At 42.2% G+C, this 26,745-nt stretch overlaps 1 protein-coding gene across 6 annotated transcripts in view; it reads right to left on the bottom strand.

The window, feature by feature from the left end:
- The window catches only part of ADAMTSL1 (ADAMTS like 1), an 888,380-nt gene that overhangs the window by 339,129 nt on the left and 522,506 nt on the right, over window positions 1–26,745 (bottom strand). The gene's annotated exons all lie outside the window — the stretch shown is intronic.

The following is a 26,745-nucleotide window of genomic DNA, read 5'->3' as shown; positions in this document are numbered from 1 at the left end:
GAGGTGATTAGCTGAACAATTTTAACTTGAGCTCAGCGCTGGAGTAAAGCATTATTTTATATTCTGCTGCAATGTAAATAGGGTTTTAACTGACATATGCTTAACTTATAGCCCCAAATCATTGAAAGAGAGCTGGGATGCCCAGGATTATAAGCCAAAAATACGATTTATTCAGTGCATAGTGGCAGAATATCCTGGCTTCAGCCCTCCTGGCTGCAGAAACTTCTACATAGACTCTTTATGATTGTTTTCTTCTCCTAAGAAAAGTGAATACTTAAGAATACCTTACATTTTGAGCGGGACCCCTAGACCCAAATCTGCCAATCATAATGTTCTTCTCGTAGGTTTCTAGGATCCTCTGGATCCTTCAACTTTGCCATTCTCCCATGCTTCTCTCATCTAGAGTCCCAATAGGATGTCCTCCCCTCTATCCTACTCTCCTGGTTAGTGAAGACTTTCATGGGACATGCCCCTCGGGCTAGTATGCAGATGTAAGTGAGTATATACCATTTGACTCTTTCTGCTTCTGGGTTAACTCACTCATTATGATCATTTCTAGTTCAATCCATTTGTCCACAAATTTCTGGAATTTCTTGTTTTTAATAGCTGGGTAGTATTCCATAGTGTAAATGTACCACAGTTTCTTTATCCATTCTTCTACGCCAGCCAAGAACAATACAGGCCATAAACTTCAAACCCCTACCCAGATCTAGCCAATGGACAGGACATTCTCCACAGTTGAGTGGAGAGTGGGGACTGACTTTCACACGTACTCTGGTGCCTCATATTTGACCAAATCCCCTGAATGGGGAGACCTGGTGGCACTCAGAGGAAGGATTACAGGCTACCAAGAAGAGACGTGATACCCTATGAGCATATACAGGGGGAGGAAGTCAGTCACAGTCGTAGGGGAGGGGAGTAAGGGGAAAATGGGAAGGAGGGAGGAATGGGAGGATACAAGGGAGGGGATAACCATTGAGATGTAATAAGAATAAATTAGTAAAATAAAATTTAAAAAAAAATAAAATTAAAAAAAAAAAGAATACCTTACATTATTGAATCACTTAGAGAGGAAGAGAAGCCAAAGTAGTAACAGTGTCTGTGCATGGATGGATGCAAATAAAACATAGAACAAACATGCAACAGGATGCTACTCAGTCTTAAAAAGCAACTGGTGGCCAGGTGCAGTGGCACACACCTGTAATCCTAGCACTCGGGAGGCAGAGGCAGGTGGATCTCCAGGAGTTGGAGGCCAGCCTGGTCTTCAAAGTGAGTCCAGGACAGCCAAAGCTACACAGAGAAGCCTCTCCCCGCCCCAACCAAACCAAACTAAAACAAAAACCCCTGGGGCCCATGGAACAACATGGTGAGCTTTGAGGACATTATTCTAAGTGATAAGCTAGGCACAACAGGACATACAGTGATTTCCAATCACACAAGGGGCCTTAGGAAGCCATATTCTAGACACAGAAAACAGAAGGATTGGGATAGAGAGCCTAAGGAATTGATGTTTAATGGGTATAGAATTTCCATACAGAATGGCAAAAATGTTCCATAGATGGGTGGTGGTGAATGTTGCATTAAAATGGGAGTATTCTAAATTGTGTGCACTTAAAATTGATTAAAATGATCAATTTTAAGTATATTTTATTACAACAAATATTTTTTTAAAAACCCTTAAGGCCTAAATAAAAAGCCATTTAAAGCCTTCTCCCTAGTCTTATTTAATGTTATTTGCTTCTTCTTCTCCTCACTATCTATCAACACAGCCAGGCATTGTAAGGTACAGGAAATGTGCTTGCAAGGCAGTTGGAATTTGTTCCTGTTGAGTGCAATCGAGGTGATGCGCTCTACAGGTGGTTTTTTCCCCCTGCAATCCCTGACTTCTTACAGTAGTGTCCTAAAACTACTTGCATCACTGCATTTCTCCCGTGGTATAAGTTGCCAGAATTTGGAGTCACACAGCACAGGTGACAGAACCCCATCAGTCACCTCATAGTCTGTGTCATTCATGCAGCACTGAATTCCAAAGTGTAATGAAGGGCACTCAAGAGCACCACATTAGCTAGTGAGAGAAGAGTTCACATACTCATGTCCTACCGAAGTCACTTCTTCCCCGAAAATCATCACATGTTTTGGGACACACACACACTTTGTATTTGCCCTCTGTGAGTGGATGATAGGATTCTTGAGATTGCACAGACCTGGAACCCCAGATTTTAGGAGCCTGAGAAAAGTCAATCCCAGCCACACTTATAGAGACTTCAAAGCTGCCTGAGTGGCTCAGTAAGACCTTGTCTTGAAGCCGAGTAAAGCAGCGGAGCAGGGGACTTGCATAGGCAGGTGCTGTGTGCTAGTTTCCATGGCTAGTTCTGGGGGTTGGGGCACTGTACAGAGAGACAAAGTGGTTTCCTGAAGTTCTATTTCTGTGACAAATATACGTTTTTGTGATGCAGTTTTCCTTATCTTACTCAAATGCAGTATGGGTGCAAAAGAAGCAACATCACAAATACTATGCATGGTTCACAAAGCAACAGAAGTGAATCCAATGAGTGTGACAGCTTTGATGCCATCCAAGAATGAGATTAAGAAAGCGGGGGGGGGGGGCGTGGGGGCGGGTGGGGAAGGGGAACCTTCCCTTGTAGCAATGTAATGTGACCTTTCAACACGTGAGGTGAGGCCAAAGTAGTCAGTGGAGTGTCCCTTTCTGAGGAAGACATAGAGAGTGATGAAGAGTTGTGTCTGTCTCCTACAAATCATTGGTTCTCAACCTCCCTAACGCTGACACACTTTAATACGTCCCTCATGTTGTGGTGACCCCAGTCCTAAAACTGTTCTTGTTGCTACTTCCTCACTTTAATTTTGCTACTGTTGTCAATTGTAATATGATATTCTTTTGGAGATTAGGGTTTACCAAGGGGTCACAAACCACAGGTTGAGAACCACTTCTGTAAACTCTGCCATTGCTGTTTCATGTGTCTTGCCAAAGGCAGCCCTGGAAGGCTCTACAGTGATGTTCTCCCCCCCACCCCACCCCTCACCCCACCCCACCCCCACCCCTCACCCCACCTCACCCCTCACCCCACCCCACCCCCACCCCTCACCCCACCTCACCCCTCACCCCACCCCACCCCCACCCCTCACCCCACCTCACCCCTCACCCCACCTCACCCCCACCCCTCACCCCACCTCACCCCTCACCCCACCCCACCCCCACCCCTCACCCCACCCCACCCCCACCCCCACCCCAACCCCACCCCCACCCCTCACCCCACCTCACCCCCACCCTCACCCCACCCCCACCCCTCACCCCTCACCCCACCCCACCCCCACCCCTCACCCCACCCCACCCCCACCCCCACCCCAACCCCACCCCCACCCCTCACCCCAACCCCACCCCCACCCCTCACCCCACCTCACCCCCACCCTCACCCCACCCCCACCCCCACCCCTCACCCCACCCCCACCCCTCACCCCTCACCCCACCCCACCCCCACCCCTCACCCCACCCCACCCCCACCCCCACCCCAACCCCACCCCCACCCCTCACCCCAACCCCACCCCCACCCCTCACCCCACCTCACCCCCACCCTCACCCCACCCCCACCCCCACCCCTCACCCCACCCCACCCCCACCCCTCACCCCACCCCACCCCCACCCCTCACCCCACCCCCACCCCCACCCCTCACCTCACCCCACCCCACCCCCACCCCTCACCCCACCCCACCCCCACCCCACCCCCGACCAGATTCTTACCACATTTCAGGTTACAAGTGTCATCACAATCAAACATAGTGAGTGCCCACATTTCTCTGAAAGAGATCTTGTGCTGATTTAGAAATGAAGACCACATCTATGCCCCAAAGTAGAAGAAATTCCAAGTTCTCTTTTAGTAAGTAGGATAAACATAGTTTATTCCAAATGCTTTTAATGTTAGACAAAGTGACTTTCCTCTTTTTGACTGTGCCAGAGTTCTATATCTACAACCAGAAACATTATTTGAGCAACTCCTTTCAGATCACTTAAAATCCAAAATATTTGCTTATTGCAGTCTTTAAGAGAGTCTGCAATATAAGCAACTTTTGTGTCTGGCCTGATTGAATTCTTCTTTCTCTATTTTGAATATGCAGCCCTTTTGACCTTTTGCCAGCATTTTATTTTAACCTAATGTTTTGGGTTGACCAAATTATTATGTAACACACAAAAATGGAGCCATATACAGACAAACATATAAACACTCTCATAAATACACACGGACATGGATATGTATACAACTATTAGCCACAAAGCACATAATTAAGTCCGAGATGAAGAACCATCAATTCTAAACCAGCTTAACTTAAGAGCATTTGAACCACCACAGTGATCCAAATTGCAAAATTCTAAAATCGGTGCCTGACTTTGGAGGAACTCTCTTGCTGGAAAAAGGCCTGCTGGCTGGCCTTTCTGGTTTAGTTTTGTTCAAATGGATGTGCAAAAGAAGGGATTTCTTCTTGCTGAGGCTAAAATATTGATAGGAGGGAGGAGATGATTCTAGATTGTGCTTCAGAGAAGAAAGTACACTTGTTAACATGGGCTCAAACTGCAGATCCTGCTCATCTTTCCAAGGAAGGCCCATTTGCTCTGTGTTTCTGCCAACAAGTACCTTTTTTTCCTAGTTTAATCCCTTGTTTTGACTCACCCTGAGTCAACCATTCAAGCAGTATTGTTTTAAATGTGTAAAATCTGAGTTACATATTTATGGAATATTGAAGTAATGGTAGGTACAGCTCATTAAGAGCAATGTTGGCTGCATCTGAAACAAAAATTCTATGTAGCCAGCGTGTTCCGATGTGATTCTTATGCATGTACAGCTTTAATTTCAGTGTTTCAGATAGTCATGCACACTACTAAAATATGAGATTAGCCCTGAACACAGAATAAAAACTTCAGTAACAGTGGGACAATGGCCTTAACTAGTAGCACCAGCGACAGAGGTAACAAGCATGAAATTGTCCTTAAGCCAATGTTTCATCAGTAGGAAAATTACCAAGGCCACCCAAAGGAGATCCCATATCTCCAGATGAGGGCAATCTCAGTCCCACCGGATAAGCATTTCTATATAGCTGACAGTGGTTAATACGGAGACCCACAGCTGGTAAAGTACAGAGCTCTTAGCCCTAAATAGGACATCTGTTATCACAAACTCTCCACGCCAAGACTCCATGAACCTTATGAAGGAGAAAGCAGAACGAATTTAGAGCCACAAGTTGGGGAAGATTGCTGCAAAATAATGTCTCCTGGACATAACTGGGCCTCTGCACTCATGGACTTACAGCAGGAGTACTGCCAGCCCAAGACCCGTCACAAAATGAAGTCAGCCAATCATGCATCACAAAGAGGGAGGGGCCTGCTGGCGCCAGTTGATGGCTACTGGGGCAGGAGAGTCATGATTTTTAAATTCAGTGTGACCTGTTATAGATGGCCAATGCTCCAGTGGAGGCTGTTCCACACTCATGTGCATATGGGCATAAAAAAGTAAAGATATAAAGTATGGGCACTGCCTGAGATGAGTTGGTAGAAGAGGAAAAGGTGGATCTGCTCTAAATACATCCTATGCGTGCATAAAACTATGAGAGAATAAGTTTTAAGTAAAAGGCGACTGAACAGAGGAAATAGTCCACTTTACATTGGAGTATTTGTTTTATTTCCGTTATGAGATGAGTAAGGATGGTCAGTGAGGATCTGGTTAGGGCCAGCATTGGACAAATCAAGCGATGAGCAAAGGGAGGCATGAGTTATGGTTCTATGATCATATAAAGTGTGAGCATACTTATAAAACTACTCACTAGAAAATGCCATCTCGAGAAAACACCAAGTAAACAATACAGGAGCCCTGTGACCTCAGTTTCTTTAAGAACATGAAATTGTTCTTGGAATATGCTTTTGTGCCCCTCTCAGATGTAGAGGACAGGAGTGAGTCTACTTCAGGGTATTAACTGCGACTGGCTATTATTAATTGTTTATATACCTCTATGGAAAAACATGTTTTGCCACATGCTTCTTGTCCTTGTGATGATATACAACTTGAACTCATAAGAACATAACTCATGTGACTCTTTTTAAGCCTCAGAGTATAAAATGTCTGATTCTCTGAATAAAATTGCCTATTGCTTGAGACTTAAAAAAAAAAAAAAAAAGGAAAGAAAAGAAAATGCCATTTTTAGGTTTTTGGTTCCATGTATTGACTTTTAAATGAAATGTTTGATGATGCCTATGCTTTTTTGTTGTTGTTGTTGTTGTTGTTGGAAAACTCAGCAATAAATCATCCAATAGCATTGTTCCACTGCTCCAGGCCAGTCAACAAGTCTGAAGCATAAAAATACACCAAACACGTGGAACGCAAATGGCGGTGAATATCAGGGCTTCTCTTAACTCAAATGATGTCGTTTTCTCGCCACTGCTTCCTCATCTAAACTTGGTTTCCATCTGATGTATCTGTGAATTCCAGAACCAATTATGCCAAAAATCTCTCTCTCTCAGGTGAACAGCCCTAAGACGGACAGCTACAACAGTTAAGTAATTAGATCAAATCAAACAATAGCTTCCCTGCATTTCACTGTCCAATAGAAACTTAACCTTAGGGGGACTTATATACCAGTTTATCTAGAAACCCGATTCATTGGAACCTGGACAGGTTATCAGATTTATAATTCTTGATAATGAAGCACAAATTAGCAAGGAAAGTCTCTACAGTTACAGTGGCTCAGAGGCAGGCATATATAGAGTATTTGGAAAAGATTTTTTCCCAAATGTTGTAGTAAGAGGTCAAACTATATAGCACTAAATGAAAGTGAAAGTAGGTTGTGAGGGAATGGTTCCTAGATGTTTGTAAAATTGAAGTCACATGACAGCCGAAGCTGTGTTAGAAACCAAGCAGTTTCTAGACATCAGTAGAGCCTCAAGAGCAACAATATGGGTTACGGAAGGGAGCAAAGAACAAGAACACTGCTTATTATTGTGATCTCAGCAGGAAGGTAACTGAGCCCGTGGCTTTCTGCCCCTTCTGGTCACACAGCACTACAAGTCAATCCAACCAGAGCTGTGCAGGTTGCACAAATGGACAACACACATTGTCGAATCCTAAGAGGGACAACTCCTCCCATGGAGAACTGGTTTTCTTTGGTGTGATGCTGCACAGTGGAGAAATCATCCACAAAAGCATGCACTCATTTATGAGCCTAGCCTTGGGGAAACAATCTGCCAGCTGCATTGTGTTTTAGTTTATTTTTTTAACTTTTACATATACATTTATAGTATTACACATATATACAATAAATTACCTATAGCAAGAAGAACCATGAAACAATTAGGAATTATATAAATGTTACATTCATAGTGTTTTGACTATTTGTACTTGGCAACCTTGAAGAAAAGATCTTTCCTATCTTGGTGAGTCTAAATGTAAATCAATATCTATCATATCTCATCATTATCAACTTAAAACATCTTTCTAGACCTAAAAACATCTTAACCCCTAAACAACTAAACTTCATTGTAAAACTAAACTATCTGGTCTTCAATACCATCAGAGACTTGAGGAGGAATAAAATTAATTACCTGAGGACATTTTGCCTAGTGGCTTGTTTGAAACCATCTCCAGAAGGAGGTTCTTTGATGCTCATCATCTTCTTTGAGATAGGCTGGGTATTGCCAGGACTTAACCTGACTTATTGTCAAAGAATCTTTAAAATAATAACAACATCTTTAAATGCCACATTCTGTATGTCTCTGAGGTTTTTGAAGACCATATCTAACTATTTGACCTTATCTATCTATAGAATCATATCTATCAGTTAAACCTAGGATGTATATTCTTGTGATAAAAATAGACTAGTAATTGACATGACCATGATTTGATCAACTACCAATTAACTTGTATTACTTAATTATCCTAAACAGCCTGAAATAGCACTTTCAAAATATTGGAAGCAAACCTTGTATTATAGTTGAGTTGTACAGGTACAATACCATATATTAGAGTAGTATATGTATAATGTGTGTGAAGAATCCTCTTTGCAGACTGCATTCTCAACTTTCCTACACACATCAGTTCTCTATAAAACCTATCTAATCCTTGGCTTCTTTAACAATGTGGAATACAGGTTCTTCTGCCAATGGTACATGGTCAGGGTTTGTGATCTCCTGCCCCTTGGAGCTTAGAAACATTAGGCAGCAACTGGGTTCTTGTAAAAGTCTATTAGCTTTTGCATGTACTTTCTTAAGGAGCATGGTGTCTGGACACTGAGGCATGTGCCTTCACAGATGATGCTTGCTGCTTGCTCTGCTTTGGAAATTAGATCATCTGGTTCTTATCAAAGCTGCACTGTTGGGGGATATGATGAACTGCCAGTGACACAGTGCATAGTCTTACAGAGGACACAGCATGAAGTCTGTCCCTGGCTACTGAGGAGAGAAGTGAATTCTATAATAGGATGTAAATGCTATTCAGGACAATGGAACTTTTGGGTACCAGTCTACTGTATCCTTCAATACGCCTTTGCACACATGCAAGCACATTCTTTTCACAAACTGGTAGAGTACATTACACTCAAGCCTGGAGGGCTAGTGGTGATGCAAACACTGGGAGGTGTTAAGTAGCTCTGAAGAACACCAAGGTTTTCACAAATGACTGTATTCAGTCCTCGTGATGAGCCAGGCCATTGTGCAAACCTCCCTCTCATTTTACAAATAAGAAAAATGGTAGTTGAACAACTTTCAACATGCATAGGAAGAAGCGTGGCATTGGGAAGCATTGGGAGACGGAATGACTTCACTAGCTAGATACAAGCCAGCTCGACGAGGATTTCGGGTCACGTGTTTGAGCCAGAGATTTTTCCACCTGAAAGTGGGAGCATTGGTACTGTAGCTCTGGAATGCAGGCATTGATCATCATCATCTCCACATTCATTCCATGAATACACACACACACACACACACACACACACACACACACACACACACACACACACACACACACACACGACACACCACTGGGACTGGAGGAGGCAGGTTTTACATTTACAATAGCCTTCAGTGTTGACTGCTTCACAGTTTGTCTTAGCTTTAATGGTGTGTAGGTGTGTATGCGTGTATGTGGCTATGTACACGTACTGGTACCCTCTGAGGCCAAGAGGCATCCAATCTGAGCCATTCTTCTCTCTGGCCCCCTCTCCACTTCAGAGAAAATGTATGTCATATCACAAGAACTCAGGGTATCCACAAACTTACTAAGCAGTCTAGACTGTCTTAAACTTCTGGCAATCTCTTGTCTTCGCTCTCTAGTGCTGGGATAACAAGTGTGAGCCACAGCCCCCAGCTCTCCACTCCCCTTTGAACAGCATCTATCTGCACATGAGTTCCCTCTAAAATGACAAGAACTGGTGCTGCTGTTTCTACTTTTCAACAATGATTTTGTCCTTAGCTTTTTCCCCCACCCTTGGAACAGCAACTTGGAGACAGAATTGAGACAGTTTCATTTCTTTTTAGGAAAAAAAAAACCCAACTCTGCTTGATGTCAAATGCTTCAGTAACATTTGCATTTCAGAACTATAGTAAGTTTCTGTATTCAATCCAAGGACAAGGCTAGATTATTAAAGCTCTTCTGGCTGAGAACCTCTTCATGTTCTGGAAAGCACTACCAGAACACAATTTCACAGGCAGCTGAGTAAAAATCAATAGTTGACGATATGAACAAAGCTTAGCAGTCTACTGATCATTCAATGCTTTGAATAAGCTTGTCTCAGGGAGAGCATAGATCAAAGTATTTTATCCTTCTCAGCTTCTTTTACTTTAAAAACATGAACCTTGTTAAGAAAAGCATTCCAAATGCTCCACTGTGGTACCAATAGAATATTAATAAAAATAATATTATGCATTTTCTGATAGAAATTACAAACCAGGTGTGGCTAAATGTGTAAACATGTATTATATATCTTATATATGTATATTTAGATCATAGCTACTTATAGAGATATTGATATGAAGATATCATAGATACATATATGATGTATATGGTCTTGGGGACTTGAAGAAGTTTTTACTAGACATGTCTTGCCAGCCTGGTTTTCTTTGTCCACTATAATGATTTGCTTTATCCAAACAATAGCTCACATACTGAATCTAGACACTGCTCCAGTAAAAGACTGAGGGCAATAATAATTTCATTGCTTTCACAGAGAAAAAGAGAACAAGAGTGATATATATACATACACACACACACACACACACACACACACACACACACACACACACATATATATATATATATATATATATATATATATATAATTTATTCACATTACATTCCAACTGTTAACTCCTTGCTTGTATCCTCCTGTTCCCTCCCTCCCTCTTCCCCTCTCTTCCCCTGCCTTAGTCCTCTGACAGGGAGAGCCCTCCTCTCCTACCATCTGATCCCAGTCTTCCATGTCTCAATAGGATGATCTGAATCCTCTTCCTCTGTGTCCCTGCAAGGCCTCTCTGCCAAGGGGAAGTGATCAAATTGCAGGCATCAGCATCCATGTCAGAGGTAGTCCCTGCTCCCCTTACTGGAGAATCCACATGGAGCATGAGCTGTCCATCAGCTACATCTGAACAAGGGGTCTAGATTCTCTGCAGGCATTGTCCTTTGCTGGTGCATCAGTTTGTGCAGGGCCCCTGGATCCAAATTTGTTGGCTTTGATGGTCTCCTTGTCCCCTCTGGGTCCTTCTATTCCCCAACTCTTTCATAGGAATCTTCAGTGCTCTGCCCACAGTTTGGCTGTAAGTCTCAACATCTGTTTTGATCCCTTGCTGGCTGCAGTCTCTCAGAGGAAATCTATATTGGGCTAATATCCACTTATAAGTGAGTATATACCATGTGTGACTTTCTGGGTCTAGGTTACCTCATTCAGGATGCTCAAGTACAAGACTGAGGACAATAATAATTTCATTGCTTTCGCAAAGAGAAAGCCAGCAAAGGTGAACTGTAGGGTCACCAGTTCATTTTTAAAATTAATCTTTCTCACATTTGTGATCATATTCATCATCTTTATGGCTCATGAAGGGATATTTGGACACCTCGAGGCTGTTTGATCTCAGGTGTGAAAAAAGAGCTACTTTACCTGGAGTCCTAAGAGCAAAGCTACTCTGTCTGCTGCTGCTGTTGTTTCTTCCTCTACTAAGAAAAGGAGAGCAATCTCCAGTGGACAATAGTAGGTAGGCACGACACCAAGAAAAACAGTGAAAAGTTACTTCCATGGGCTTCCACACCCTCTGCCCCACTCCTCAAAACAGGCACATTGGAAACTCCCCCTCCAAGGAAATTCCTTCTCTGGTCTTTTTGTGGATTCTTGAGCTCCTGGTGAGCCAGCAAGAAGTTTCAGTTTCCATTTCCATCTAAGCTAACTCAAGCTCTGTCCAAACTGTGAGTCCAATCAGCCACAGATATTTTCTGCAGCACTGGCAACTTTTGCTGAAATGAATTTACAAAACATCTGTAGTGCTAAGGAAACATCTGAGGCCCTGGAAAGCACATGTTGGGGTTGGAATCACAGAGAAAACATTCCTGATGAAGAAAAAAAAAAAAGATTTTTGATTCAGTGAGGGAACTGGAAAGTTAAGAAATTAATATGGCTTAAGACTTGATGGACAAAAGCCCAAATTAGAATTGATACTAGAGAAAATGGAAGAGATGACTAGTTAGTACCACATCATTGTCAAGCAAGTTGTCCGGAGAAATTGACCAACTCTAACCACTGTGCCATTGGAGTCCAGGGAAGTTTTAGTGAAATAATTCTAAAGGAAGCTTTATAGAGTTTGGGCTGTAATTTAGGTACCACTCCAATATTCATATCAGATAAGTTCTCAAGTGCCCATTTCAATATTACGGGACAGATATTTGGAAATAAAGGCTAAAACATTTTCCCCAATACATTATTATCCTTCCTTTTCCTCCTTTCCTTTCCTTTCCTTTCCTTTCCTTTCCTTTCCTTTCCTCTCCTCTCCTCTCCTCTCCTCTCCTCTCCTTCCCTCCCCTCCCCTCCCCCTTCCCTTCCTTCCCCTCCCCTCCCCTTCCCTTCTTTTCCTTCCCCTCCCCTCCCCTCATCCCTTCCCTTCCCTTCTTTCCTTTCCCTTATGTTCTTGTTTCCACTTTTGCTCACACTAGACTCTCTTCATTCAGAAGATGTGGCTCAGTGGCAGGCACATACCACTGTAAGTGTAATACTTCTGCTCCATTTGCAAGTGCTTCATGTCCCATAAATAGATTGACAATTTGCAGCTAATATAGAATTCATGAGATCGACTCTTGATTACTCTTCCAGATTGTCACTCTATATGACAATTATTTTCCCAAGTGAACTATCAATCCCCTTGAAGGCAAGGCTATGATATGTTTGAATTACCTACAGTAATAATTGAAATTATTATGAATGTCATAAAATGTATTTCTTAGATAGGGAAATGCTTTGGAATGTTGCTAAATTTTACATCCTTAATTATTTATTTTACATTTGTCTCTCAAAAGTTTGTGTAGAATACATGAGGGGTACAGAAAGAAGGAGCAAGGGAGAGTAAAAGAGAAATATCTAGCGCCAAGATTCTGGGCATTTAGAAATGTACAGACTATCTTTAATTTTCTGGATCAAGGAGATACCATTTTTCTTATCCCCACACTGGAACATAAAGTCAAAGAAACTCAGCACCTGCATCTCAGAAGAATGCATTTAGAAAGTAGCAGTCCTCTTAATTACTGTATATCGTTGTACTTTGGTAGACAGCATTTCACTCCATGTGTACTTTGTAGCGGCTGCTATAGCCAGGGGTGGGGGTCGGGGGTTCAGGGGTTCAGTGGGGTAGCATGGGTAGTGGAAACACCTTTGCAGGTTTGACACTTTGGGTGATAAATCCTTCAGAGTATCTCCTTAATGGCCTTAGTAACACATCCTCGTCCTAAATGTAAAACCGACCAATCACTTCAGTGGTTCTGAATCTACCCTGAAAGCAGGAAGCCCCAGGGAAGAAAGAGATGGGCTTCAGCAGGTTGTAGGCTGCCTATGACTGCTTCCGGCCCAGAGTTATTGTCTGCAACAGCTCTTTATCTTTCTCTGTGTCTACCAGCATCTATCCCTCAGCCTCTGAACACACTACACCACAGCCCTCCACAGCCTGCGCATTGGGATAGACTAGAGACTTCTGCATGGATGTGGAGGGCCAGTCCTCCGCGCCTGCGCACTGGGATAGACTCGAGGCTTCTACACGGATGTAGAGTTCCAATCCTCCAAGCCTGCCATCAGCTCTCCTGGCTTCTGTGGGTCCAGTCTGGTGCAGCAACACTTTTATAATTTAGTGGGAAGAATACGATCAAACAGCCGCAAAATAGTTGTTCAATATGCTCTCTATTCACTCAGGGTTATCAATAGCACATCAGCAATGGTTTTTTTCCCCTCCCCCTCACCTCTTTCAAACCCTTAATTCTGGTCTTACTGTGGGCCCCTTGTGTTTTGCAGTAACCTTATCATCTGATTTTTTTGCTCCCACCTGTCTGTCCTCCATACTGTTTCCAGCTATCTTAGTAAGAAACACACGACGAACTGTTCACGTCTTGCTAAGAGACTTTTTGTAGAACCAACAAGTATAGCTGGTGGGATCTAAGAATGGATTCCAGGTGGGTAGTGAGTGCTCAAAAACCCTATGCACCATATTTTGGGCATGTGTGTGTTATTATTATACTTCTGGAAAAAAAGATTCACAGCTTTCATCAGGTTCTCAAAAAAAAAAAAAAAGATTAAGGATCGTTGGGAATAGGATAAAGTCCAAATTATCAAAGTAGAATATAAATTCTTTTTCTAACTTGACCCTAAATGTTTGGGTCCTGGATTCACTCCTGTTGCTCCCGATCACACGGCGCCCTTCTCGGTCATAAAAGGTGCTGCCAAGTGCTTCAACACTGCACTCACTAGCTTCTTGCTTTGAGTCTCATTTCCGCCAACTTCTTCACACCTGCTTTGTCTCTCTTTTCTTGTGGAGTTCTGTGCTTGCCTTCTGGTGGAGTTTTACCCGTTATCCTTATCCAGTGAAACTTCCTCTTCTCCAGGTAGAATCAATCCCTGCTGCTGCTCCTGCAGGTGTGGAGCACACTCCTAGGACCTGATGCTCTGGCTGGCTTAGCATCTGGGAGTCTCTGCCTTACACCTCTGCTGATACAGCTTCTGTCGGAGACTGTGTGCTTTGTGAGGGCCACGATGGAGATGAATGTGCCTTGGGGGACTCTGAATGTCTAACCGGTGTCAGCAAATATTCCTGGAGCACAAGGTAGGCCAGGACAAGTTGTGGTTTAGGGCCTGATTCATAATGGCTGTCAGCTTTTTCTCCTGTTCATGTGCACTGTGTTTCTTTAAATGACAGAAAAGAATGTAATCTGCAGATAAGCTCTGGAAGGAGAGAAGATGCAAATAAACCTGACGTACAGGGAAGAAACGCAGACGCATTTCTGTTTACTCACATATGTCTTTATGTCAATGCTAAATTTACCCAAAACAATTAAAGCTGAAGACAATTCATTTGCTATTTCTTTCCTTAACGTAGCCTAATTCATGCCCCTGTGCCAAAATCACCTCACCAAACAGGCAGTGACAGGCTGCCCTCTGTTCCACCTGAGAAGCATATTCTTAGGAGATAAGTGTGCTGGGATTGGAGTGGGTAGAGACAGGAATACAGTGGGTGCATGAGGTCCTGGGTAAGTCAAAGGTAAAGGTTGCAGCCAATACAAAACTGAATTGTATTTTAAAGCAAGCACTCAAACTAGTGCAGTACAGAATATAGAAAAAAATTAATTAGTCATAATTAAACAGGGAAAAATAAATTTGACACAAGGAAGGGTTCTAGATTAGGGACAGTAGAGTCTATCTAAAAGTAAATCTAAACATTCAAATACTAGAGTTCTGATGCTAAGTTATTCAGAGGCAAAATGCTGTTGGAAAATATTGGTAGATGGAGCTGAAAAGCATTCGGCTTCAACACTGATTTCTGACCAGGACTTGACACCAAGACAAATGGTCAGTATTTTACTGGTGTGTGTGTGTGTGTGTGTGTGTGTGTGTGTGTGTGTGTGTGTGTGAGAGAGAGAGAGAGAGAGAGAGAGAGAGAGAGAGAGAGAGAGAGAGAGAGACTGTGTGTGAGTCTCTCTCCCACCCCCCTTTCTGTTTCTCTGTGTACTCACATTTGTCTTTAAAGCATTTCAGGTGTACATGGGTAATACTGATGGCAAACTTTTAGACAAGGACACAGGTTAGGCATCAGGTCACAATTAGTCATTTTGGTACACTTCACTTTGACATGGCCATCATTCTATTTTAAATAATGTAGTTTGTGGTCAGATAATTTCGAAAATGCCTAGAACTCTGAACTAGCCTATTGTGCGTATGCACATTTAGAGATCATTTTTCTGATCTATTAAATAGGACCCTTGGTTTAACTCACAGAGTTGCTATAAAGATTTCTTTAAAGAAAAAATGGTACTATATGAATGAATGTTGGGTGTTATAATTGCTAAATGAAATTTAAGAGACGGGTGGTCGTATGGCTTCATTCTTAATTTTTTTTTAACAACGTGATTCTTGAAACTGATAATTTCTACTGGAATTCTTTTCTTTCTTTATACAGTTCTCTCTACCCAGAACCCATGGACGGCAGGCATTAAAATGACTTCTCAAAAAATACTGCAAAATCATGCTCTATAATTTTTATTAATAAATGTTTACTATTTAATTATTTGAAAAGCAATAATCACTTGTGTGCAAAGGTCATCTAGATGATGGGATAAAAGGCCAATTTGCTTTATGGTTTTCAGTTTTCTCACTGACTTAATTCTAACCAAAGTGTAAGAAAATAATGCTGTTTTATGAATGTTTCTATACATTGAGGTGTCAATAATATTCACAAATTATTGTGTTTTATGTCAGTATAGAAACTACTATTGTCATTTTCTGTTCTGTATTTTGTGACTTCAGTAGAAAATTTAAAATTATTTTCTAGTTTTACAGATACATTTCCTGTCGCATTTTCTTTCCCCAGACTGTTGCGAAACGAAGCTTTTCTTAGAACTATAGCACTGTCACTGTGCATTCTCTGAGTAAGGGAATGCATCACAGTAGCTCCTTGCAATCATTATTTCTCTCATGTAGAACAGAGTGCATGATTCTATAATTTTATTTTTTATTAATTAAGCCTTTTTTATTTTTTACATATACCTTTATACTATTACATGTATATACAATAAACTACCTATAGCAAGATTTTTTAAATATGTAGAATATATTTCGTTTCTCTAAGTGGAAAGGTTTTTCACAGTCTATTATAATTTGCTGTCACCTTAATTAATAGTACGTTTCTATTTAGACTGAGATAGAAAAACATAATGGCGGTTGGAGACAAATACAACACTTGTTTCCTCATGCCTTTCCAGTCAGGTTCAACAGAATTTTTCTCTGCTTGATGGGGTGGATAAATTCCATGTACTGTTGGCATTTTTGAAAATCACAGCTAAAATTCTTCATTCAGCAGTATGCATTTGGGAAGTGAGAAACTCTTCTGTTGTTTGTAAATTCAACACCACCACCAAGGAGCCACTAGGTAAAACACTTGGCAAATGTTTACTTTTGTATGAAATATAATACATTAGTGTACCTGGGACTCTCATGAGGTTCCCCAGTGTTTGAAAACCTGGAGCAGATGCTTTGAGACTTTATAGGGCTGCTATTTTGCTCTCAACATGGGCACATTTGGAGTCTGTCGCTTTTATATTTCCAGCAAGATGCATTAGTCCTTCAAGCACCATTTGATATTATTTAATAGAGTGATAATATTTATGTGCATCGCACAAAACACTCTGGGCAATAGGACATGTTAATAGATTAATGTGTAAAGTTGTATTATAGTCACCAAACTGCCTCAGAAATATATTAAAATGGATGCCGGCCACAGACAATATCAAGGTTGCTGAGGCGCACCCCAGGCATCTTTTTAAAAGCCTGCTTTGTAGTAAGCAGAGAAAACGAAGGTGTTAAATCATGCTTTACTACTACAAGGCCTCACAGGCTAACTGTCTCTGGTGCTGCGCCTCAGAAATCAATTTCACACATGGCTGCTATCAGCATTCTTTGAGCCATTAAGACGAAAGAACTTTCTCCTCTTTTTATTAAAACCAAGTTCGCTTTTATCTCCCTGCTCCTGCGCTTTGCCTTTCTGGTCTTGCCTTTCTGTGTTGTCTTTGGTGAGCAGCCTGCTCACGTCAAGGTTCCTGGAAGGGCTACTCCACATCTCTGTACCCACTTCCTCAACACCCCCGAAATTCCATCCTGTGGTGCAATCGGCCTTCTGTCCACCTCTTGACTGACTAGGCTCCCCTGCCACTCATCCGGATCCTGCCATCCACCACATCCTCTGACCTTCCTCACGTCTTCTGTACAGCTTGCCGGTCCCTCCCGCTGTCTTTTCTTACTCATCCTTACTGGTAAATGCTGGACTCTCTGAGGGGTTTTCCCAGCATCCCTCCCCTCCCCAGCCCTCCTCCTGTGGTCTGATGCTCCTCTTGACCTTTTCACTTTTTCCAGCGCTGTCTTCTGTTGGTTGGCGATTTCCCGAGGGACAGCTTTTCTAGTCTCTAGGATATCATTCCACGCCTTGCTAGTGCTTTTAAATCAGCATTTCTAGATCCAAAACATATTTGGGGCTACAGTCTTTTTTCTGCTCTGCTTCCTAACACTAACATAAAACGTTTACCTTCCTCCTAGTCTCCTTCACGGGCCCCATCCCATAGACGTGCTTATCCACACTTACACCCGGTTACCTCTGCCGTGCGTTCTCCTTTGCACGGCACCTCCTTTTTGTCTGCCCTTTCCACTCCTGGTATCAGTGCTCTAGAGTGGACTCTTTTTACTATTGACATGATACACAACTGGCTTTCCAGACTGCTCATGACCTTGGCCAGGCCAGTGCCTCTACAGTATGGCTACGTGTGCCCAAACACTCGAGGGAAGGAAGCTGTGGGTGAGGTTGCACTGGTGGTGTCAGGTAAAGCCTTGAGTTCCAGCATAGAGATGGAGCCTAGGGCGGAGCCTCAGCGAAGGCATTTGTGTCGAGCATGATGTGGTTGGGTTTTACAGACTCCAGAGTACTTTTACCATTCACTTGGCACTCACTTCTACCACGGGCACTACAAGTATATGGGGCATTTTGGAAAAAGAAGAGGAAGGGAAGTTGCCGCCAAAGGAATAAGCAAGGAGTTAATCCTACAACCATTTTAATAACAGATAAAAGGAGCGTAGACTCCCTGTCTGATTAGCTGGGATACGGCTCGGTAAGAGTTAGTCATCCAGACCCGAATTAAGCTCAGCTGCTCGAGGACAGCAGTGGAGTATCCACAATAGTGATGCTGACACAGTGGCCACCGAGAGAAAAGGGAAACTAAAGGTTTTACTGACAAGTAGATTCAGAAGACTGGAAGCTTTGGAGTGAGTATCTGCTTTGTCTTATATGTTCCTTCAAGCCAGACTAAAAAAGCCTCTAATTTCTATCTCGTAGCAGATGGCTGGTTCTGTCCATGGACTCTATTTTTTTTAAAAAAATAAAACATTTACCTATTCAAATGCACAAGTGGGTACGTTGTGATGCTTTCTGCGTGCACAGTTCCACATGAGGCTAGCCATCTTCCTGTTATGCATTGCCGTTCTGTCTGACATGCATACCTACAACTTAAATACACAGTCTATTCCCATCCACCAGATGAGCCGCAGGAACCAGCACATGACCACTCTTGTAGGCCATGAGGCTCGTGGTAGAGTTGGGGAGGGGATGTTACAATGATTCTTTCTTTAATGTCGAAACAATTCCCTGGTAGGAGAAAGTGTTTGCAATCTTCTCAACTGTCTTCAGAGCAGTGTCCTTTGTTCGTTTCAGGTCTGATTACATATTCAAATTACTTGGGATCTCTATCCAACATTTTCCTCAGACCACAGGAGCTGAAGTCCTTTGTCGAGGTGGTGGTGGTGGTGGTGGTGGTGGTGCCGGCAGATGGATAGATTCAATTCCGAGTTCTCAAGGTGCTTTGATGAAAAAAGAGACTTGAGAACCTTGAACGATGCAAGCATCCTTAAGTGGGTTCGTAGGGTAACCTTCTAGAGCTAACCTCCATCAACCTCCTGTCTTTTGTTTACTGCTTTTGGTGGGCCCCAGAGCCCCTCCTCCAAGTGAAGGAATAAACATTTTTCTTCTCATTCCTACTCTCTGAGGTTGTACAGGGAAGCTGTTGCTGTAATCAAAGCTGTCAGATAAGAGGGTAGTTCTGAGAACGAGATAGGAGCCTTCCAGCATCTAGGGTGGCATCAGAAGGACTGCTGATGTTTACTGGGCGCTCGCTACCCCGTGAGAGGCTGTGCTAACCGTGGCATGTGAATCATTTTATTTAACTTCATTATGATTTTGGATGTGGATGATATTGTTGACACCTGTTCAATGGGCAAGGACAGGAGGTCACAGAAAATTATAAAAAAGGTTCTCATTCATAGCGGAGGCCAAGATTTGACACCAGGTGGTCCAGCTCAAGGTGTTTTGTTCAGGAGCTGGCAGAGTCGGTGGATTTGGGAATCACATGAGAGCTTACAAATTACCCAGGCCCAGGCTCGGGGAAGTGGGAAGGGCTGAGGAATTCTTTGTTTTTCTTCTTTGGTTTTTCGAGACAGGGTTCCTCTGTGTAGCCTTGGCTGTTCTGGACTCGCATTGTAGATCAGGCTGGCCTTGAACTCACAGGGATCCACCTCACAGGGATCTGCCTCCTGAGTGCTGGGATTAAAGGTGTGTGCCACCACTGCCTGGAAGGCTGAGGAATTCTTAAGTGTTGGAAGCTCCTGGCTGATTTGGAAGTGGAAAGAAACAACAATGCCTGCACTATACTTGCCTGAGGGTAAGGGAACCGAGAAAGACTATGAGATAGGGTTTTACCTCAACAGGGAAGAGAGTGAGAGCTTCCTAACTTCAAAGTAGAGACTTCCCATTGTTCTAGATCAACAGATAGTGGCAATAAATAAATAAAAATCTGCACCATAGCAAGGTGCAGAGGAGAGACCAAGCAAGGGGAGGGCTACACGATCATATCTCCTGCTGCCTGCCTTTGCTTCTTATCAGCCAGATATTGGAAAAATCCAGAAATCGTTCTCTCTCAAGTGGAAGATGCCAAAGATTGAAGTCATACTATACTATTGCTTAATATAATAGTGTGTGTATATATATATATATATATATATATATATATATATATATAGCCACCCACAGAACTATGACCTGCTATCAATTACAAGTGCATCCAAATGTCTAAAGTCAAGGGAAAAGCTGTGTATCTTAGGATCGATGAAATACGGTACAAGCTGTGAACTCTCATGAACTTGGTTTAGAAACTGTGGAAATCACTCAGCATGTTGGGGAGGTGCCTGCCAAAAGAGGCCAAAACATAGCTCAAACAACGTGGAACATAATCTGTGCTGCATATTTTAATATGATTTGTTTGCAATAAGAATTGAATACACAGAGACGAAAAGCCGAGAAATTCACAGCACCTTTAGGCGTTAGTACTGTTTTCTTATCTGTGAAACAGGTATGGTGAGTGTTATCCAGCATAGATAAAGAAGGCAGTAGTTGGCACATGGGTCCAAATGAAATATCACATTTTTCTTCTTTGCCAAATCTGGAGAGATGTTTATGCCGCTGAAATCAATTTTTGAGGAAGAAAGAAGGAAAGTAAAAGTGGTAGATGTCCAAAATTGTTATGAATAAAGAAACGTATGATTTTAAACCTAAATAACCGGTTTGATGCCATTGCCAGAAAAGTCTATGTTATGAGAGCAGGCCAGCCTGGAACCAGCTTTGTACTACAGCTGTGTGAATAGCTTGTGTGCAACAGAGACTATTTGCTCATAATGAGGAAGAAGGACTCTCCCCAGGGACCCAATGTCTGATAGATTAAAAGGCTGATTCCTTACTAGTCAAATTCACACACACACACACACACACATACACTACATATATATTACATGTATTTCAGGCTTCTCTCTAAAATTTGTGACTTTTTTCAATCAAATTTCCAATAAATGAAATCTCTAAATTCATAATTTTGTACCAAAAAATGGTTCCTCTTCTGATGACAACAATAAGCATTAATCAGAGCAGGTAACCCTCGGTGCTATCTTCCAGTGATATCATCACTGGAGGGCCAGCTGTGTGCAAAGGGAACCCCAGATGTGGAACCCAAATTAGATGGTGGGGGTGTTGAGAATGAGGACAAAAGTACTGGTTGATATCCTGGAAAGCTTTATGACTGGACGTGAATCAATGGAGTTCAGTAGGTTCTTTTGGTGAGGGGATAGGCAAATTAAGGACCAAACATGAGGAAGCACTGCAGCCTTAGAGTCCAATAATGAGGAGAAGGTACAAAATTCGATGTCACTGTACCAGCCTGCTTTGACAAGTTTAGCAAGAGAGAATTGAGGGGTCAGGCTGAGACTGTGGGAACCTCTTCAGAGAGAGCAGTTTTGTACTCACACTTTGCTGAAATAGTCTTAACTCTTTCAGGGCATGGATGTGCCTGATGGCACTCAAAGAAAGAATAAGCAGGCTACCAAGATGAGACTTGATAGCCTATGACCATATAGTGGGGGAGGAGGTCCTACTCGGTCTAAGACCTAGGGGAGGGGACTAGGGTGAAATCAGGAGGGAAGGAGGAACAACGGGAGGATACAAGGGATGGGATAACAATTGAGTTGTAATCTGAATAAATTAATTAAATAATAATAATTAAAAAACAAAACCAGAAAAAAATAGCCTTCAGGCAAGTTAAAAAAGTTTTTTTTTTTTAAAAAAAAGATCAACCTATACTTTTGCTCACAATTTTTAATAAGGAGACCTTGAGTAAAATATTCACTCTTGCGCAACTTAAATGCCACAAGCATTTCTGGGCTACCTACCTGGCCAGGCTCTGGCTCTTACATAAGCAGTGGGACATGAGTCCTAGTACCTGTAGGAGCTCTGGCCACCCTTGAGCTTTTAAGTTGAAGGATTCCACAGGTGGGTTTCCTACCAATGGCTCTCCAGCCTTCTACCTGACACTTTTCCTCTTAGGCATTACTGCTTTTGCTGCTGTTGGCTTCCTGGTGCCTCATTGTGAGAGGAGTGTAATATACTGCGCTCCTCTCTGTCTTCTTCCCTTCATGCGGGCACCACAAATGTCTTTCTAACACAAGAACTGTAGCCCTTGCTCCCGCTCATGGCCTTCAAGGCACACTGTGGCCTGGCTATGCTCTGTGCCAGGGTCCACTCACTGTCTCCTGAACTCATCCTCCTGCTTTGTCCTTGCATGACCTCTGCTGAACAGGCACCTCTCCCCTCTCTCCTTGGCCTGGCTTCAGTGGAGATGCTGGGTACTGAGGAGAGAGCCTGAGATCCTCAGCTGGTTAACATCAGCATCCTTTCTGTTCTTCCTTCTCTTGACCCAAGGAGAGAGATTGGTATGGAGCAGGCCAAGCCATTGCAAAATTTTCACTGATACACAGAGTAATGAGAAAATATTAAGGGTCCCCATTAGTTTGCCAAGAAACATATGGAGTGTGTGTGTGTGTGTGTGTGTGTGTGTGTGTGTGTGTGTGTGTGTATGTGTGTGTGTGTGTGTGTGTGTGTGTGTCTCTGTGTGTTGTTTTGTTTTTTAATTTACTAACACCTGGAAGTTTTGGTTTCTCAAGTGACTTTCAACTTCTTCCATGAGTGAAAAAACCAAACTGGGGGTGGGGGTGGTGGGACAAGACTAAACTCCTTGTGCATTAGAACTGATGTGGGCCAGACCTTGCCTATTTGAGAAACCTCCCCAGTTTCCTGGTCTGTGATTCCCCAAGGCTGTTCTGAGGAGGAGGTAGATTAATACACATGAAGTGTTTCATTCATTGATGCAGCCATACTCTTTAGCATTAATCCTATGTTACCTAACAAATCAATGATATTTCACATAATTTATTTTATTGATATCCTTAGGTAGCAAAACAAAACATTGTACCTGTTCTCTTTATTCTCTGCCTACCTGCAACTCTCCCTTAATTGTTTTTGAAATTTTAGTGGTCTATGAAATGTAGAATTCTGTGAGTCCCTTCTTTAAGTTACAGCTGTTAAGAGCAGAAAAAAACATTTTTAAAAAATATTCTGTAGTCTGGTGGCGGATTCAGCTCAGTGGTAAAGTGCCTGCTTTGAATGCGTATAGTCCTGGGGTCAATCCGCAGCACCATAGAAAAGATCTTGCAGCCCACAGGTTGGCTTACCCTTGCCCAGCTGAATTTAGCAAGCCTCTTGAGGGAAGACTATAGCAAGGAACGTCCTATATTCCGCAGAAGAGCCTGCTGTTTGCTTGAATGAGTGGTTAGGTTAAAGGTTTTATTTCTTTAGTTAGCCATAAGATGGAAAAGACAGGTGTTTATGTATCAAATAAACACAGAGACAGCATAATACACTTATTAATCTTAGGTTTCAGCATTGCTATTTAAAAGAAATAGACTTCAGGGTGGGGGGAGACATAGCTCAGAAAATGACCTTAACTATAAATCTTTAGAGACTTAAAGTTTTCCTAACACATTCCTTCTTGAATCACTATAAATAATGAATTAATATGTCTATTTCTTTAGGCAGAGACACCCTTACATCAGCAATAGTTAAATATACAGTTTAAAGAAAATAATATCATGACAGCAACATAAAACCAATGGAAAGCACTGGCCAGTTAATTCCTGTCTCGCCTGCCCCTGTCCCAAATCCTTTCTGACATTACATGTAGAAAGACCCACAGTTTACACCATGTCTGCTTAGTTTAACACAACCTACCCAGCACCAAGCATAGCACTGAGACACACCTGACCCTGGAATTATATAAGTTCACATTGATTCAAGGGAGGCAGCAACTCTTAGAGACTTGCTGCACACAAGACCCTTAGCAAATTATTCACATTTGTTAATTTGGAAGCAAGAAAAATGACACTTGACTACTGTGACACAACTTGTCACCTGGACCCTTATTAATAAACCCACAATGATTCTTGAGTTTTAAGTAAAGGTTGCTGCTTAGCAGCTTCAATGGTTGCAAGGTCATAGTACAGTACCCCCACCCATATCCCCGCAACTAAGGACAGTCACAGGGTTCTAGAAAGAATTCAACGAAAAGAGAGACCTAACGGAAGGGAATCTGGATTTTATGGTTGACCCTACCTAAGTGATAAAACTGACAGATAGGACTGAGTCCCCAGTCAACACTTTGTATTTTAAGTTCAATTATATGTGAAACAAAAAGTGTAACGATGGACCATTGATTCACGTACTCACACTGCAAACTTACATTAAATACCATAGCTAAGCCAAACTTTGCCTGCTGCCCAGGAGACAGATATTGTGGGGGTCGGGGTAGGGATTTGATGAGACCAATTCCTATTGCCAAAGGGATCCCTGTCATTGGAGGCCACACTCTGTATACAGGGTGCAAGATCTGGCAGTCTAAATGCTATCAAGCTACTTCTGTGACAGTAAATTCAAAGTATGTTTGTCATCTCTGACAAGCTACAAATGCTAAAGCAAGATCTCAATGGCCAATGGCTATAACAACTCTAATGGAAGAACAGAGAATTTCTTCCAAGTTCCCTTCCAAATCTCACTCCAGTATCTGTCTAAACAATGGGCATTCTGGTCGTTGCCATCACACTCTTCATTTCTGGTTCTGCTGATGAAGTTCGATATTTAAACTGTACATGCAGAGACTTCACATGGTGCCTGGAATTACAGCCGACAAAATGGGTTGGGAAATCAGATACCCCACCACACCTTTCCATGAGAATAAAGTGAAGTATATGTATTTTATTGGACAGTTTGAATTTATTATAGGTTGCTGACAATTTCCTGTCTCATTTCTTTCATGCTTTTGGAATTTATGTCAGGAGGTCCTGGGTTATCATGCTCCTTTGTTCTAACATTTGTACAAAAAGACCAAACTAACTTAAAGAAAGTCCCTACGGGGAAAAAAAAACTGAAGGGAAAATACCCAAAACGTTAGTAGAAGAATGGCAGAAGCTTTGGAAAAAATCTGAGAAAGCAATGAAGATGAAAATGGAAAATCCGTGAAAATTAATGTAGTGTAGAATTGGCGAACATATCACTCATTTCTTTAAACAAATAGAAGAAAGAACCCACTTACGAGGTGCACCCAAATAATTCACAGGTGGCAAAACTATTAGAGTCCTATAATTCCTTGCCTCAGAAGTAAAATAAATCCACATTAGAAATGGCATATGCCTCACACAAAAGATTTTCTGTTGGTCCATTTCCCCCAGCTATCTTCCTTTGACACACAAGCTCATTCAGGCCTTATTAGAATGATCTTGTGTTAAGAAGACGGCAGATGAAGCTCTAGTGACTACATGATATGCAAACTGCTATAGTTAATACAGATTTATAGTTTCAAATGGGGTGTGTTTGGTTTTGCATAGATTTGTTTTTGCATATTGCCTTGCTAGTAGGACGTAATAAAGATGAGAGGTCACAGCCTGGCATTGTGGAGCACAGTGACAGTGGGACAGATGATTATTCCCCACATACCGTTCACATATAGTAGTGGCCATTTTACAATAATAACAATTTTTATCTCTTTCTTTGTCTTGAGACAGGGTTTGCTATGTTATCCTCCTGCCTCAGTTTCCAAATTGGATGATCATAGGCAACCGTCCCTAGGCAAAGATTTGCTTTGAAACAAGATGTTTCTCAAATAATTAACCTCAACTGTGTAAAGTTCCAGGGTGTTTTCTAACACAAATAGTTACTCTTAACTGCAATGATTTTGAAAAGCATTGATGTTTGGATACAAATAGTCATGGATATCATTTATAAAAAATAACATGTTCACAGTCTGAGGGAAGCTATAATTTGTTTACACAAAATAGATATTAGGGCTTAGTGAATAGCATCTAAGCAGGAGTAATAGGTGGCTTATTTGCAAAGGAACGTGGTTGGAGGCCAGCTAGAAATGATAATGTCCATCACAGAAATGTTGTCCATGAAAACTTTTTTTAAACGCAAAATTAATATTCCAAAATTAGCAACAGGTTCAACAGACATCTGAGATCTTTATTACAAGTACTATGTCTTATTTTGATTTCCAGTCTTTACCTCCTGCTAACAGCTCTGGCTCTGTATTGAATAGATGGTGAAAGGTAAACGACTCTTGTCTGGATATTTGTAATCACCTGAAGTATGACAGCACTTTTGTGTTAAAAAAAAAAAAAAGAAAGAAAGAAAGAAAAAGAAAACACCACTTAAGCATGTGATGGAGGCCTTTCCTCTCTCAGCATCCTGTAGAGCTAGGAGCAGCAGCAATGCATGGGAGTGCATACAGCGGTGGAGGGGACTGCAATGAAGGGCTTAGGTGGCTGTGCCAACAACAGTGTTGGAGCCCAACGTTCACACTGATGTCAGAGCTTCTCCATGGCGGCCTGGCTCTGTGGTTTGGCCATCCCCAGAGTGTACTGTGATTCAAGGCTTGTATCCTTGGGTGGCTGAACTGCGTAATGATGTGGACCCTTTAAAGGATGGGCCTAGAGGGAGGCCTCAAGGTCACTGTGGAGAGTAGTCAAGAGGAGCCATGGGATGCTGGGCTCTGA

This window comes from Acomys minous, assembly GCF_964271855.1.
Source record: "Acomys minous genome assembly, chromosome: 1".
Classification (NCBI taxonomy): Eukaryota; Metazoa; Chordata; class Mammalia; order Rodentia; family Muridae; genus Acomys; species Acomys minous.
Note: the sequence above shows the minus strand (reverse complement) of the source record. Positions and strands in the feature narration are given on the sequence as shown.